Source organism: Telmatherina bonti, assembly GCF_933228915.1.
Source record: "Telmatherina bonti genome assembly, chromosome: 9".
In the NCBI taxonomy this organism is placed as follows: domain Eukaryota; kingdom Metazoa; phylum Chordata; class Actinopteri; order Atheriniformes; family Telmatherinidae; genus Telmatherina; species Telmatherina bonti.
The window spans coordinates 6,141,714-6,156,267 of record NC_136627.1 but is presented as its reverse complement, the minus strand read 5'-3'; the positions used below and the strand labels follow the sequence as shown (position 1 = coordinate 6,156,267).

The 14,554-nt window shown below is 47.1% G+C and overlaps 1 protein-coding gene across 5 annotated transcripts in view; it reads left to right on the top strand.

Annotated features, from left to right (window-relative positions):
• The first annotated feature begins 3,772 nt into the window (after positions 1-3,772).
• phldb1b (pleckstrin homology-like domain, family B, member 1b) overlaps positions 3,773-14,554 on the top strand; it is a 107,790-nt gene continuing 97,008 nt past the window's right edge. For all 5 annotated transcript variants that reach the window (XM_079246494.1, XM_079246495.1, XM_079246493.1 and 2 more), the window contains exon 1: positions 3,773-3,788. The gene's annotated coding sequence lies outside the window, so the exon portion shown is untranslated. The remainder of the gene's footprint in view (positions 3,789-14,554) is intronic.

Below are 14,554 nucleotides of genomic sequence, written 5' to 3'. Positions count from 1 at the left end.
GCGCTGAATGTTTGTTCCGATGCCACAATCTGTCCAGAAAAAAATCCTCTCCTCACTGATGATCCAGACAATCTCCCGTTGTCACGTGTCCTCTGTGTGGCGAGACAATGTGTGCAGCTCCAGCCATGGCGCCTCCATCACAGCACATGCAGACCGCAGCGATCTTCCACGCTTTACCTGCTATTTTTCCCCCATTCCCTGCTGACACACGATTCGGAATTGTAATGAATTACTGTGAGGACCCGGAAATTCAGCCACACACAAGGAGCTGTAAACAAATAACCAGTTTATTGGTGAATGAGGAATGTGAGATGAGACTAACAGCTGCTCATTCACCTGGATTGTTTGTTTGATCAGAGTCCAGGCTCCAGAGCCAGGATGGAGGCAGGAGGTAACGATTATGGCAAAGTACTTATCCAAGACGAAAGACAAGGCTCAGGGATCCAAAGACAAAGCAAGGGTCTGTGACCAGAAAATCCAAGAAAGTAGAGGTGTCCGTCATGGTCAAGGCAAGGTGGGTAATCCTGGGACGTGAAGCAGTAGGTCGGCAACTGGAGACAATCCGTAGAATGCTGGAAAACAACTAGACATGAATCTGCTGATAAGGGGAATAGATTGGACGGAGTCTAAGTAGGTTGTGAGACATGAAAACCAGGTGAACTGAGTGAAACTGATGAGAACAGCTGAGGCAATTAGGAAGTTTCCATTGATGGATGCCAGCAGATCGGGGAATAAACACGACAGGGATGATGGAGCGAGTTCGTACAGCAGGCGATGGCGCGTGACAGCGTTCAGAAAAGAATGGCACAGGTACTTCTCCAAAGTTCACCTCCACCTTTTCCTCTGTCTTTCTGCTCCTGCTTCCTGTCCTCTCTTTTTCTCCGTCTCCACCCCTTTTTCATTCAGCCAACTAGCCAAGAGAATACTAGCTGAACACCACTTTTCAGCCAATAAAACAAAAGAAAAGTGTCTCTCCAACTTCCTGTGTCCTAAAACTCATTGTCGCGTGACTGCCGGACATAATACAGTGAAATTACTTTGTTTGTACGCAAAGCTCACGTATTAACAAAGTTCTTGATAAACCAATTCCCCATTCATTAGCAGTTTTCTCAAATGATCAATTTAAACCATACCTTATGCTTAAAATGATCCAATTTGAAAACTAATTTAATTAATTCCCTTGTTTCCCAGGGCTACACAGCGATGTGCAATCATCTCGATTTCTCCTCGGCTAGCTAATGCCCCCCATTGTGCCATATCAAATCACAAAACAGCTCACTAAAATAAAAATTTGTGGTGGCACCAAATAGCTGGTGGGCTTGGGGAACCACATGGAGGGCAGCGGCCCTGCTAATTATTAAACGCTGTTAACCTAGTTATATTAACCAGGTTAGTACAGCCTGACTGTATTAGTTACAAATATTGTACATTTCCATATTTTTATTTTAAAATAGGACATTTTGTTTGTTAGAACTAAGAAATAAGAAACGTTTCCACATGTCCCATTTGAAAAGACTCCAGTATCCATGTTTGATGCATAGATTTCGGTTCTGATCGATGTGATGGCTCATTGATTGCTGAATTGCTGCATGGTGGAGAATCAGCAGGGAAGGCTGTTGGTTGTATTGTACAGATCCACATTGCTTGGTTTTTGCTGCTTCTGTGAGCTCTGCTCTTCCATTGAATCATTCTAGGAGAAAATGATTAATAACCTCAAACTGGACCAAATCCTGCTGCTACACAGGGTTGCCAGGTTGGTAACAGTTTCCACCATTTATCTGTGAAAGATGCTGTAAGAATCAGCCTACATGCTGCCTCTGCTGCTGTAAATGTCAAGATGACATATATTTAATATCTAACAATCTTTTCAGCAGCTGACTGATTATTCACCTGTTTGAAAACACACCTGGCATGATTCTCCTAAACTCTGGACTAATTTTACTTGATTTAATTGCTCATATTGAATAATTTGAGTTGTTTAGTAACTCTGGCAGAGAGGTACAAAGAGACATACTTCATGCTAACGCGCTAGCATACAGCTAATTTCTGTGGATTATTCAGCCTGCAGAAATTTCTGGTTTGAACTTCCTGCATCTCAGAGAAAAACAACCATGTGGCTGCAGAATCGAGCTCATCCAGTGACGCTCGCAGGCACAAAACAGCTCGGGATGAAAAAGGCGAGATGAAAGCATCTCAGTACTGATGAACACCTGATCAACCCACGTCGATAGCTTGTGTTTATCCACACACATCCAGCTGGATTAGCTGTCAGGATGAGTTCCTGTTTAAAATCCCAGCTGGATGAGTTAAGCTGACACATGACTTTACTCTTCATAAATCAAGATAAGGCGCAGCCAGCTTTCTGGGAATGTTAGATATGTGCACTTTGTCATAAAAAACCTGGAAAAGCTTTCCTGGATGTGTAAATTTAAGATGTGCCATACAGAAATACATATAATTGTTTAGTTTATTAAACAGAGGCCATGCAGAGCAGCTTTAATTACAAGAAAAAATATGTTTTGTAGCAAATTGTTGCTCTCTCAACTAATTTCTGTCTGCACTTCCTGGTTCTGGCTTGTATTTAAACTTGTATTAAAGTGATGATGCTGACTGGATCCACTCAGACTGGTTGGTGCAGAACTAAACCACCTGGAATGGTTCTGATCTCCATCAGGATCCGTCACAGAAAACCGGAAAAACAAACGCCAGGAATAGTTTTGTGATTTAAAGGTCCAGTGTGTAGAATTACCGCCATCTAGTGGTAAAGATGAGTACAGCATATAAATAATGTACGGTGGCCATCAGTGTCCAAGCTTCTTCCAGATGTATGAGTGGATCCAGCGGCCTCAGGTGTACCACAGGGGACTACATGCCTACTGTCTTCTTCTGTGGTGGTTTTAAGGTGTTGTTTATCGCAAGCGCCTATTAAACAAAGCTTCTGCTATAATTTGTCCATTCAGAGACACCGTAGTAAAATCAGAAGCACCTGCATGTCTGCAGAGCCACAGTAAACAAACATTAACGCTTCATTCTGAGAGAATAAAAACATTTTCTACTAAAAAGAAACAGCTTTTAATGAGAAATTTAATCTTTCTGTCATTGATTGGGGATTTTATTCCATCCATCCCCTTTAAATCCCCTTTTCTTCCTCCTGTGATTGGCGAGTTGGATGTTAAACAGCTACATCTGATTATCGTAAATCTGTAACTAACTCTGCTGAAAGTTTGTTTTCTTCCTTCTGAATAAATGATTTGTATTGAGCTGATTTAATCCAGATGAAAAGCCTGCAACTGGAAGCTTCTGTCTCAGTGTGGCAGGAAAAGGCGTGGACGTGGGGTGAAACGTGCCCACAGTACGTCCAGTGTTGGCGAGAGAAGCTGCCTCTGCTGCTGTTCAGCACCTCGTTTACCTTCCAGGTTTATGCAGGTCTTCATGGACAACACGGCGTTTCTCATGCAGAAGAATGAAAGCCTTGTGTCGCCGTGAGGAGAGGCTGGGTGGAAGCTGGGAGTCTGAGGGAGGGCGAGTGAGCATGTGATGCACAGGAGAGAGAGAGAGAGAGGGAGGGATCAGCAGCAGTCAGACGGAGTGTGTCGGCAGAGTGTTGGCCACATGGCTTCAGACCAGAACCCCAGACCAGTGAGCGAGAGGCTTCCTCTGGATCCCAGCAGTCCCAGTCCATCTCAAGACCAGCAGCACTGAGCTGGTTTCATCCTCTGGTTTTACTGGACGGCCTTGCTGCACCCTCACCTCCATTCCCTTCCCACACACACACACAACTCCACCAGGTAAAGCAAACTCAGATTTAAGATCCAAATGTTTTCTAACACCAGCAGCTTCTTTTACAGGTGTGTGTGTGTGTGTGTGTGATTTATTTAACTCTTTACTGGTCACACCAAGAGAAAAAATGTTTCTTTGGAATTTTAACAAATAGTTAAATAATAATCTAATAAGAGAAAGAGAAAGAAAGCAGGTGTCTGAGATGCACCAGGCAGGTTTTTACTGAAACTCGAGATGTTTTTCACAGCGGTGAAAACACCGCTGGATGTTCAGGTTCTGTACTTCATGACTCATGAAGTGTGAAACTTATTTTAAGCCAGGATGTGGTTACAGCTTTGACCAACAACCTGCCGGCTCCGGTGATGTTTTCTCAGGAAAAAAAAGGGACGTTTATGAGACTTTGCCGGACGTTAGGATGAGCGACAGAAATAGACGTAACAGGTGACGTGTTTCTGGAGGTTTCACAGGAATCTGGTGCCATGTTGAATGTTGTTTCTGCCATTTGATGTTCGTGCACTTTGTCCTGTGCACGTGAACGTGTCCTTGGTTTTTATCAGTGGTGAAGACACAACAGTCCAGATCCAGCTCAGTGGCTGAAGCCAGTTAGACAGACTGGTTTCATGTTGTATTGATTCATTACAAATGTAGCAGAAACAGTAAACGTGTGTTTAAATGGAAGGAAAACATCGTTTCAGCTAACAGCTAATGCTGCTGTTGCTTCGTGTTTGGTGTCTTTCATCAGGAGATGCAGGATGAGGAAACATGTTGGTGATTTAACCACAAGGAGCCGGTGAAAAGCTCCAGTTCTGCTCCCTTAACTACTTCAAAACGTTGTCATACATCTGCATCTTACTTCCAGGCATCTTTTACGTTGCCATGGTTGCGAAGTCAGGTCATCCACTAGGGGGCGGTGCTGAGTTCAGAATTCACTTCCAGGTTCTGACTGGGTCGCGGTAACGCACTGCTAAAAAGTCGTTTACAACTGTCCAAAAACAGCAGAAGAAGAAGAAAACGTCTTCGTTGAGTTTTATATTGACTGGTTTCTGCGTCGTCTTCTTCCTGTTCTCCTTCTTATTCTCTGGTTGCGTGCTCAACTCAACACTGCCCCCTGTGGATTCTGGTGGTATTGATCTGTTTTCTGCATCATGTGACACTTCTAATTCTGGTCTCCAGTCTGGTTCCTCCTCCTCATTCTGGTCTCCAGTCTGGTTCCTCCTCCTCATGCTGGTCTCCAGTCTGGTTCCTCCTCCTCATTCTGGTCTCCAGTCTGGTTCCTCCTCCTCATGCTGGTCTCCAGTCTGGTTCCTCCTCCTCATTCTGGTCTCCAGTCTGGTTCCTCCTCCTCATTCTGGTCTCCAGTCTGGTTCCTCTTCCTCATGCTGGTCTCCAGTCTGGTTCCTCCTCCTCATGCTGGTCTCCAGTCTGGTTCCTCCTCCTCATTCTGGTCTCCAGTCTGGTTCCTCCTCCTCATATTGGTCTCCAGTCTGGTTCCTCCTCCTCATATTGGTCTCCAGTCTGGTTCCTCCTCCTCATGCTGGTCTCCAGTCTGGTTCCTCCTCCTCATATTGGTCTCCAGTCTGGTTCCTCCTCCTCATGCTGGTCTCCAGTCTGGTTCCTCCTCCTCATATTGGTCTCCAGTCTGGTTCCTCCTCCTCATGCTGGTCTCCAGTCTGGTTCCTCCTCCTCATTCTGGTCTCCAGTCTGGTTCCTCCTCCTCATACTGGTCTCCAGTCTGGTTCCTCCTCCTCATACTGGTCTCCAGTCTGGTTCCTTCTCCTCATTCTGGTCTCCAGTCTGGTTCCTCCTCCTCATTCTGGTCTCCAGTCTGGTTCCTCCTCCTCATGCTGGTCTCCAGTCTGGTTCCTCCTCCTCATTCTGGTCTCCAGTCTGGTTCCTCCTCCTCATGCTGGTCTCCAGTCTGGTTCCTCCTCCTCATTCTAGTCTCCAGTCTGGTTCCTCCTCCTCATGCTGGTCTCCAGTCTGGTTCCTCCTCCTCATGCTGGTCTCCAGTCTGGTTCCTCCTCCTCATGCTGGTCTCCAGTCTGGTTCCTCCTCCTCATGCTGGTCTCCAGTCTGGTTCCTCCTCCTCATGCTGGTCTCCAGTCTGGTTCCTCCTCCTCATTCTGGTCTCCAGTCTGGTTCCTCCTCCTCATTCTGGTCTCCAGTCTGGTTCCTTCTCCTCATTCTGGTCTCCAGTCTGGTTCCTCCTCCTCATGCTGGTCTCCAGTCTGGTTCCTTCTCCTCATTCTGGTCTCCAGTCTGGTTCCTCCTCCTCATTCTGGTCTCCAGTCTGGTTCCTCCTCCTCATTCTGGTCTCCAGTCTGGTTCCTCCTCCTCATGCTGGTCTCCAGTCTGGTTCCTCCTCCTCATGCTGGTCTCCAGTCTGGTTCCTCCTCCTCATGCTGGTCTCCAGTCTGGTTCCTCCTCCTCATTCTGGTCTCCAGTCTGGTTCCTCCTCCTCATACTGGTCTCCAGTCTGGTTCCTCCTCCTCATTCTGGTCTCCAGTCTGGTTCCTCCTCCTCATTCTAGTCTCCAGTCTGGTTCCTCCTCCTCATGCTGGTCTCCAGTCTGGTTCCTCCTTCTTATTCTGGTCTCCAGTCTGGTTCCTCCTCCTCATTCTAGTCTCCAGTCTGGTTCCTCCTCCTCATTCTGGTCTCCAGTCTGGTTCCTCCTCCTCATGCTGGTCTCCAGTCTGGTTCCTCCTCCTCATTCTGGTCTCCAGTCTGGTTCCTCCTCATGCTGGTCTCCAGTCTGGTTCCTCCTCATTCTGGTCTCCAGTCTGGTTCCTCCTCCTCATTCTGGTCTCCAGTCTGGTTCCTCCTCCTCATGCTGGTCTCCAGTCTGGTTCCTCTTCCTCATACTGGTCTCCAGTCTGGTTCCTCCTCCTCATGCTGGTCTCCAGTCTGGTTCCTCCTCCTCATGCTGGTCTCCAGTCTGGTTCCTCCTCCTCATGCTGGTCTCCAGTCTGGTTCCTCCTCATGCTGGTCTCCAGTCTGGTTCCTCCTCATGCTGGTCTCCAGTCTGGTTCCTCTTCCTCATACTGGTCTCCAGTCTGGTTCCTCCTCCTCATGCTGGTCTCCAGTCTGGTTCCTCCTCCTCATGCTGGTCTCCAGTCTGGTTCCTCCTCATGCTGGTCTCCAGTCTGGTTCCTCCTCATGCTGGTCTCCAGTCTGGTTCCTCCTCATGCTGGTCTCCAGTCTGGTTCCTCCTCCTCATGCTGGTCTCCAGTCTGGTTCCTCCTCCTCATTCTGGTCTCCAGTCTGGTTCCTCCTCCTCATTCTGGTCTGCAGTCTGGTTCCTCCTCCTCATGCTGGTCTCCAGTCTGGTTCCTCCTCCTCATGCTGGTCTCCAGTCTGGTTCCTCCTCCTCATACTGGTCTCCAGTCTGGTTCCTCCTCCTCATTCTGGTCTCCAGTCTGGTTCCTCCTCCTCATTCTGGTCTCCAGTCTGGTTCCTCCTCCTCATGCTGGTCTCCAGTCTGGTTCCTCCTCCTCATACTGGTCTCCAGTCTGGTTCCTCCTCCTCATTCTGGTCTCCAGTCTGGTTCCTCCTCCTCATACTGGTCTCCAGTCTGGTTCCTCCTCCTCATGCTGGTCTCCAGTCTGGTTCCTCCTCCTCTTACTGGTCTCCAGTCTGGTTCCTCCTCCTCATGCTGGTCTCCAGTCTGGTTCCTCCTCCTCATGCTGGTCTCCAGTCTGGTTCCTCCTCTTCATGCTGGTCTCCAGTCTGGTTCCTCCTCCTCATTCTGGTCTCCAGTCTGGTTCCTCCTCATGCTGGTCTCCAGTCTGGTTCCTCCTCATGCTGGTCTCCAGTCTGGTTCCTCCTCCTCATGCTGGTCTCCAGTCTGGTTCCTCCTCCTCATGCTGGTCTCCAGTCTGGTTCCTCCTCCTCATTCTGGTCTCCAGTCTGGTTCCTCCTCCTCATACTGGTCTCCAGTCTGGTTCCTCCTCCTCATGCTGGTCTCCAGTCTGGTTCCTCCTCCTCATTCTGGTCTCCAGTCTGGTTCCTCCTCCTCATTCTGGTCTCCAGTCTGGTTCCTCCTCCTCATACTGGTCTCCAGTCTGGTTCCTCCTCCTCATACTGGTCTCCAGTCTGGTTCCTCCTCCTCATTCTGGTCTCCAGTCTGGTTCCTCCTCCTCATACTGGTCTCCAGTCTGGTTCCTCCTCCTCATGCTGGTCTCCAGTCTGGTTCCTCCTCCTCATTCTGGTCTCCAGTCTGGTTCCTCCTCCTCATTCTGGTCTCCAGTCTGGTTCCTCCTCCTCATGCTGGTCTCCAGTCTGGTTCCTCCTCCTCATTCTGGTCTCCAGTCTGGTTCCTCCTCCTCATGCTGGTCTCCAGTCTGGTTCCTCCTCCTCATACTGGTCTCCAGTCTGGTTCCTCCTCCTCATTCTGGTCTCCAGTCTGGTTCCTCCTCCTCATGCTGGTCTCCAGTCTGGTTCCTCCTCATGCTGGTCTCCAGTCTGGTTCCTCCTCATGCTGGTCTCCAGTCTGGTTCCTCCTCATGCTGGTCTCCAGTCTGGTTCCTCCTCCTCATGCTGGTCTCCAGTCTGGTTCCTCCTCCTCATGCTGGTCTCCAGTCTGGTTCCTCCTCCTCATACTGGTCTCCAGTCTGGTTCCTCCTCCTCATACTGGTCTCCAGTCTGGTTCCTCCTCCTCATACTGGTCCATGTTCTGGAGCAACTGGACCTGTGGGAACGTTCCACATCCTGAACTCTGCTTCTCGTCCGGCTCCATATGACGGAGAATTAAACAGCATTACTGGGAAACTCCACCAGACACTGGTTTTCTCATGTTTTCTGATGAATCGATGATCTTCAGGCAGACTTTAGTGTTTGTTGTGTGATGTCCTCAGGCTGGCCATCTCCCAGCTGTCCCTCCGTCCTGCTGGTTTTCATGCCCAACCTGCAGGTTTTCCATCAGTAATGTCAGGACGGGTCGCCTGCCTGCAGCTGGGTGTGAAGTGGACAAACATGACGACATGCAGCTGGAAACCAGTTCATGTTGCATGAAGCTAGCGTGGTGTGATTTCCTCACGCTGCATGCAGCTTCTTACTGCTGTTATTCCGCGTGTTGCAGGAAACTTTTATATAAAATGATATTAAACAGACTGAGTCAGGCTGCTGGATCAGTTTCACTATAAATGAGTCATTTTTTTGTTTTTAACTGGAAATAAATGTCACTTTTTTCCAGTTTCCCCAGTGAGCCCTCTCTGTTGTGCTGGTGCGCCCTCCCCCGTTCCACACTGGCTGCTTTATGGGACCCACACAGGGTTTCCTCTTGTTGGAACCCCCCAACCGAAGCAGAGCTGCATTTTTCTGCTTCCTGGCAGAGAAAACGGTTCCCAAACTGCAGCAGCTCTCCTGCTAGTGATAATAAATCCTTTGTTCTGCGAGTTCATTCTGCTGAGAGAATAATCAGGCCGGCACAGAGACACTCCCCCCCCCAGTTCACCCCTCTCACCCGCCTCACCCCTACAAACATCCACCAGACTCCCTGGTGCTTCATGTCTCCTCTGGGAACTCCTGCTGCTGCTAACGATGCTGCCGACCTTGGATCTAATCAGGCATGATTTATTTAGAGGTCTGTAATAATATTCATATCATATTAATGTGTTTTTACTGGCTAATAAAGGTACAGTTAAAGATCTGGAGGAGATTCATGGAGAAGATGATGCATTTCATGCATCAGAAGCATAAACCAGAGTCTGGTTGGGGTGGTAGGCGACCTTATTGTGAATTCTGGACTGGTGTGTCCTACGGATCCGGTCTGTGTGCTACAGACCGCCCACTCTGTCAGGTGCACCAGTTCAATAACTCGCCAACACCAGTAGACGATTAGCATCACATTGTGGCAGCTCAGTGCAGACGTTTGGGTAAATTTGACCCAACAGGGTGTAAAACGGCAGCTAAACGTGTCCGCATGGTGGTTTACATGGGAACCCTGGTCCAGAGGTCTGGCACGCATGAGCAGGTCTGAATTCTTCGTTTCGTTGTAGAGATGGTCCATCTATACCAGGAACTGAGCCTGTTTTAAAGGCGCTGAGCAGGAAAAGACCCAACCTGGGTCCGTCTGAGCCCCGCCAGCAGACAGCAGAGAGGCGACGCTGCAAAGCGAAACCCAGGTGGACGAAAAGATTCATTTTTCATCATCTAACAGTTAACCTTTTAGCAAAATCTATGAGGAATGTTGTCGAACCAAAGTGGGATCCGACCCGACGGCGGTCCTGACGCAGAGGACGACCCGGTTCCGGAAGTTTCTGTCCTCGTCGTGTCCTCCTGTCCGACGCTGTTTACACATCACAGGATTATTTACAACATCTGCCCAGCAGCTTGCAGACATGCACATCACGACAAACACAAGCATGCCACCCAGTTTTCCCACAGGAGTTGCCATGGTAACGGCGTTTTTTGGCAGAGGCAGCTGTCTGGTGATGAGCTCATGGTGTTTTGGCGGCTCCCCCTGGCCTAGTTGGACTCGGTAAAGACGAGAAGACGCTGGGACGGGAAGAGGTAAACAGGAAGTGATCCAGCTGTGGGGACGGAAAGGGAACTGAGGTCCATGTTGCCATGGAGACGGCTCATCCTGTCCAGATGATGTCCGCGTTTCCAGTGGCTGAACCGGAAGTTGACTGAGTGTTTCCAGAAGCCGCGGGACAATACAGAGACACAGAGAGACGTTTGACTGCTCTGTGGATCGGTTTCCATGACTCAGAGGGATATCCCACCTCTACCTCCCCTCTCCTCCACCTCCCCCTTCACCTCCTCAGCGCCTCTCACTTCTTTCACAGTTTACGCCTGCCCCGTTCGGACCGAGCTGTTTAACGTTCTGGTGGATTTAAATCTTGTTGGATGAGCTGACGGGAAGATAATCTCACTTCAGAGAGAGAGAGAGAGAGAGAGAGAGAGAGAGGTGGGTGAGCGATACTGAAGCTGAATGGGGTTGCTCTGCTGACATCTTCGCTGTTCCACCAGCGCAGAGGGATCAACTCACATGTTGATTATTTACTATGTTATTACTGATTAGTTTCCTGTCATTAATGGGATTTATTTTATTGTTTATTATTCCAGCAGCACGCGCGTCTCAGAGCAGCAAGAAAATATTATATTTCACTAAAATCAGGTTTTAAAGCTGCAGAATGAATTTAAAAAAAATCACAGATTAATGACAGAAAAATATCATTAAAAACCTGGTTTCTACTGGTTTCTAATGACTTTTAGAACTACTATTATGTTTTCATTCTCTCAGAATGAAGCGTTTATATCTCCTCGCCGTGGCTCTATACATGCAGGTGCCTCTATTTTTACTACGGTGTCTCTGAATGGACAAAAGGGCTCTTAAACTGCAGCAGCAGCAGCTTTGTGGGATGGGAGCGAGAGCACCGTTTGGGATAAGTAACGCCTTAAAAGCACCATAGAAGAAGACAGTACTCATGTAGTCACCTGTAGTCTGCACCTGAGGCGTCGGGATCCACTCACACATGAAAATATCTTACATTTTAACAAGAGTAGCTTTTTATGGTTTGGCTGCATCTATATCTGATAATTATAGGTAGAGTTGAGATCAATCAGATCTGATTCATGGATCAGATAACGATCTAAACTCCTTGATCCACCTCCGATTTACAGATAAGAAGTAATACGCAGGTTGCTGCAGAATCAATTCATGACACATTTCCACTGAAACTCATGTAGATAAATAATGAAACATGATTTGGTTTTTGACTCAGAGTTTCTCTGCATCATCAGCGTTCCTGTAGTCATGCAGAGTCAGTTCTCTATGTAGGTTCTGAGGTCCAGTACGAAGCCAGCAGCGTTCCCAGTCCTCCTCCTGAGGATTACAGCTGTTGAAAGAGTCTCTTTGTCCTCGCAGAGCTGGAATTCCTGACCTGCCCCACGTCTTTTGGAAAGTCCGACTCCTGGTTGTCCTGTAGAAGGTGGAACAAGCTGCACAGAGAAATGTTCTGTTTCTCCTACAACTCTTTAGCCTGTTTATGTAAAACTCAGAGGCAACGGATCTGCGTATTTCATTATTAATCAGACATTTCTGAACAAAACATTCAGATTTTTTATTTACTTTCTGTTAAAACTTTACCTCCTTTTCCTTGAAAGATTCATTTAGTTAGATTTTTATTTTCAACATCACTGAATGCATCTTTCATGTTTACATTCTGATTTACCCTCATTTAATGTTAATGCTTTAATGTTTCTCAGTCCTGGTCGTTCAGGGACCTCCTGTTCTCTGCAGGTTTTAGAGTAGGACTCTACACATAAAACATCTAAAACCTGCAGGACCCTGGTCTTCGAGGACTGGAGCATGTGATCCCTATTGTATGGATGTAGTGTAATGTCTGCATATTTTAGAGCAGGGCCAGTCAATCCAGTCCTATGAGGGTCCACTAGGAGGTTTGCTGCTCCAACACACCCGACTCAAATCATATGGATCCAACAGCCAATAAGGATCTGCACAAGGACTCATTAATTTGTGTCAGCTGTGTTGGAGCAGGAAACATGAAAATATAAGGGGAATATAGAAAACTTGCAGGAAACCAGCAATGGTAGAAAACCTGGAGGAAATATGGGAAACTAGAAAGAAACATTCATAACTGGGAGGGAAAAAGAAAAAGACGCAGGAAACATGAAGAAAACTTGGAGAACTAGCAGAAACCTGGAAAACCTGCCGGAAAACATTGAAAACTGCAGGAAAAAATAGAAAATCCTGCAGCAAAACATGGAAAAACCTGACAGAAAACATGAAAAACTTGCAGGAAAACATGGAAACCCTGCCGGAAAACATGGAAACCCTGCAGGAAAACATGGAAACCCTGCAGGAAAACATGGAAACCCTGCCGGAAAACATGGAAACCCTGCAGGAAAACATGGAAACCCTGCAGGAAAACATGGAAAATCCTGAAGGAAAACATTGAAAACCTGCAGGAAAACATGGAAAACTGCAGGAAAACATGGAAACCCTGCAGGAAAACCTACAGGATGCCAGGAAACATGGAAAACCTGCCAGAAAACATGGGAAACCTGCAGGATTCCGTCTCTTCCAAGGCTGAAATGAGAATCCCTGTTTTAGAGGTTTTCAGACCAAGAACCTGATTCAGATTAACTGAACTGCTCACCATTTCATAGTGAACCTGGTGATGACACATTTATTTAAGTCAGTTGTTTTAAAGTTGGAAACCTTTAAAAGTGTTCCTGAAGACCAGGACTGGGAAAGACCTGTCCACGTTCTAAACAGTAGAGTTACAGGACAGAAGGTCTGTATAATCATACTATAACTAGAAGAAGTCCAGGTCCAAATGGAGGGCGACAAAATATGCTAAATCCTGAAAAACTACTAAGTAGGTCATACATCCAGTCAGTTCTGGTCCAGATCCAAATGACAAAACTTCCCACCAATCAGCGAGCTTAAACTGACGGTAACGTCCAATCAGGAGCAGCCAAAGATCAACAACTGATGAGCAAAGCAGGAAAATAATGATCCTCTATGGCTGGAATAAAGCCAAGAAGATGTTTGGGATGCAGCTGAGGTGGAGGTGCTGCAGTGAGGATAGCAGGTAGATAGTAGCAGGAAGATGTGGAAGTATGGAACTTGTAGCAGTAGTCAGTACAGATGAACTTTCCCAGACATCCCACAGAGATCTGTACTCGGCCCACTTCTTTTTCTTTTAATATGAATGAATTCCTGGTTTTCTGATGCAGCAACATGTGTTAACAAAAAACCTGTTTGCAAGTTGAATTCTCACATTCAGCAAAAACTATCAGAAGTACTGCTGATCTGTGTGTTATTTCTACAAACTTCTAGTTGCTCCTCATGCTGCTATATCTATTCATACATTCATTTTCCGTCATTTTAACCTCATAACCTGACAGCTGAGGCTGAAAACATCACGTCTGCGCGGAAACATCATGTTTGCAGGCTGACTGGGAAGCAGCAGCTTCTACAGGATGATTCCCAAGCAGACCAGGAATAACAACGGTGGCGTATTAATGGTGAATATTGGGTTAGATTTGGTGACGTTGTGGGAACAGTTATGTTGGGTTTAATGCTTATTTATTGTTGGTTTCCCCATCTGTTCTCTGGATTCTCTCACGCCCAGAAACACTTCAGCTGGAAACTCTGAGCTAAAAACTGAGTTAAAAAGCAGCAAAAAGTTACTTTTAAACGATTTTCTGTGGAAAAACGAAGCGTGCTTTCCACCGAGCGGGTATTTCCCCTCCTGCAGGGCTGCCAGGCAGCTTCGTCTTCTCCTGGCTGCACTTCAGTCAGCACTTTGCTTTGGATGATGACAGCGTGGACGCTCAGAGGCGTCTTTTCTATCACTGGAAACAATAATCAGATAATTGCTGCTCTGCAGAAAGACTGGTGTGTTTACGTCGCATTTGTACCTGTAATCACTTGAGGAAAGTCACCTGCTCATCATTCAGCTGCGTCAGCAGTCCAACCTGAAGAACAGACATATTTTTCTCCTTCCTCTCATGTATCTCAGGGTGTTGTGTATACATGAATGTGTGTGTTCCTGCTACCCACCAGACGACTCTTTTAGCCGCCTGCTGATGATGGCGTCCCTCCAATGAAGCCGCGTTTCGTGCCAGAATCCAGAACGTGTGTTTACTCCCCCCTCCAGGCTGCGAGGGATGCTCTGCTATCTCACTCTGCATACATTTCCATGTTAATGTGTGGAAACACATCATGAACTTTCATCATGCAGCTCAATAAATATGAATGAGTTTGATTTAGAAAACGCCTTCATAAAGTTTGTTGTTT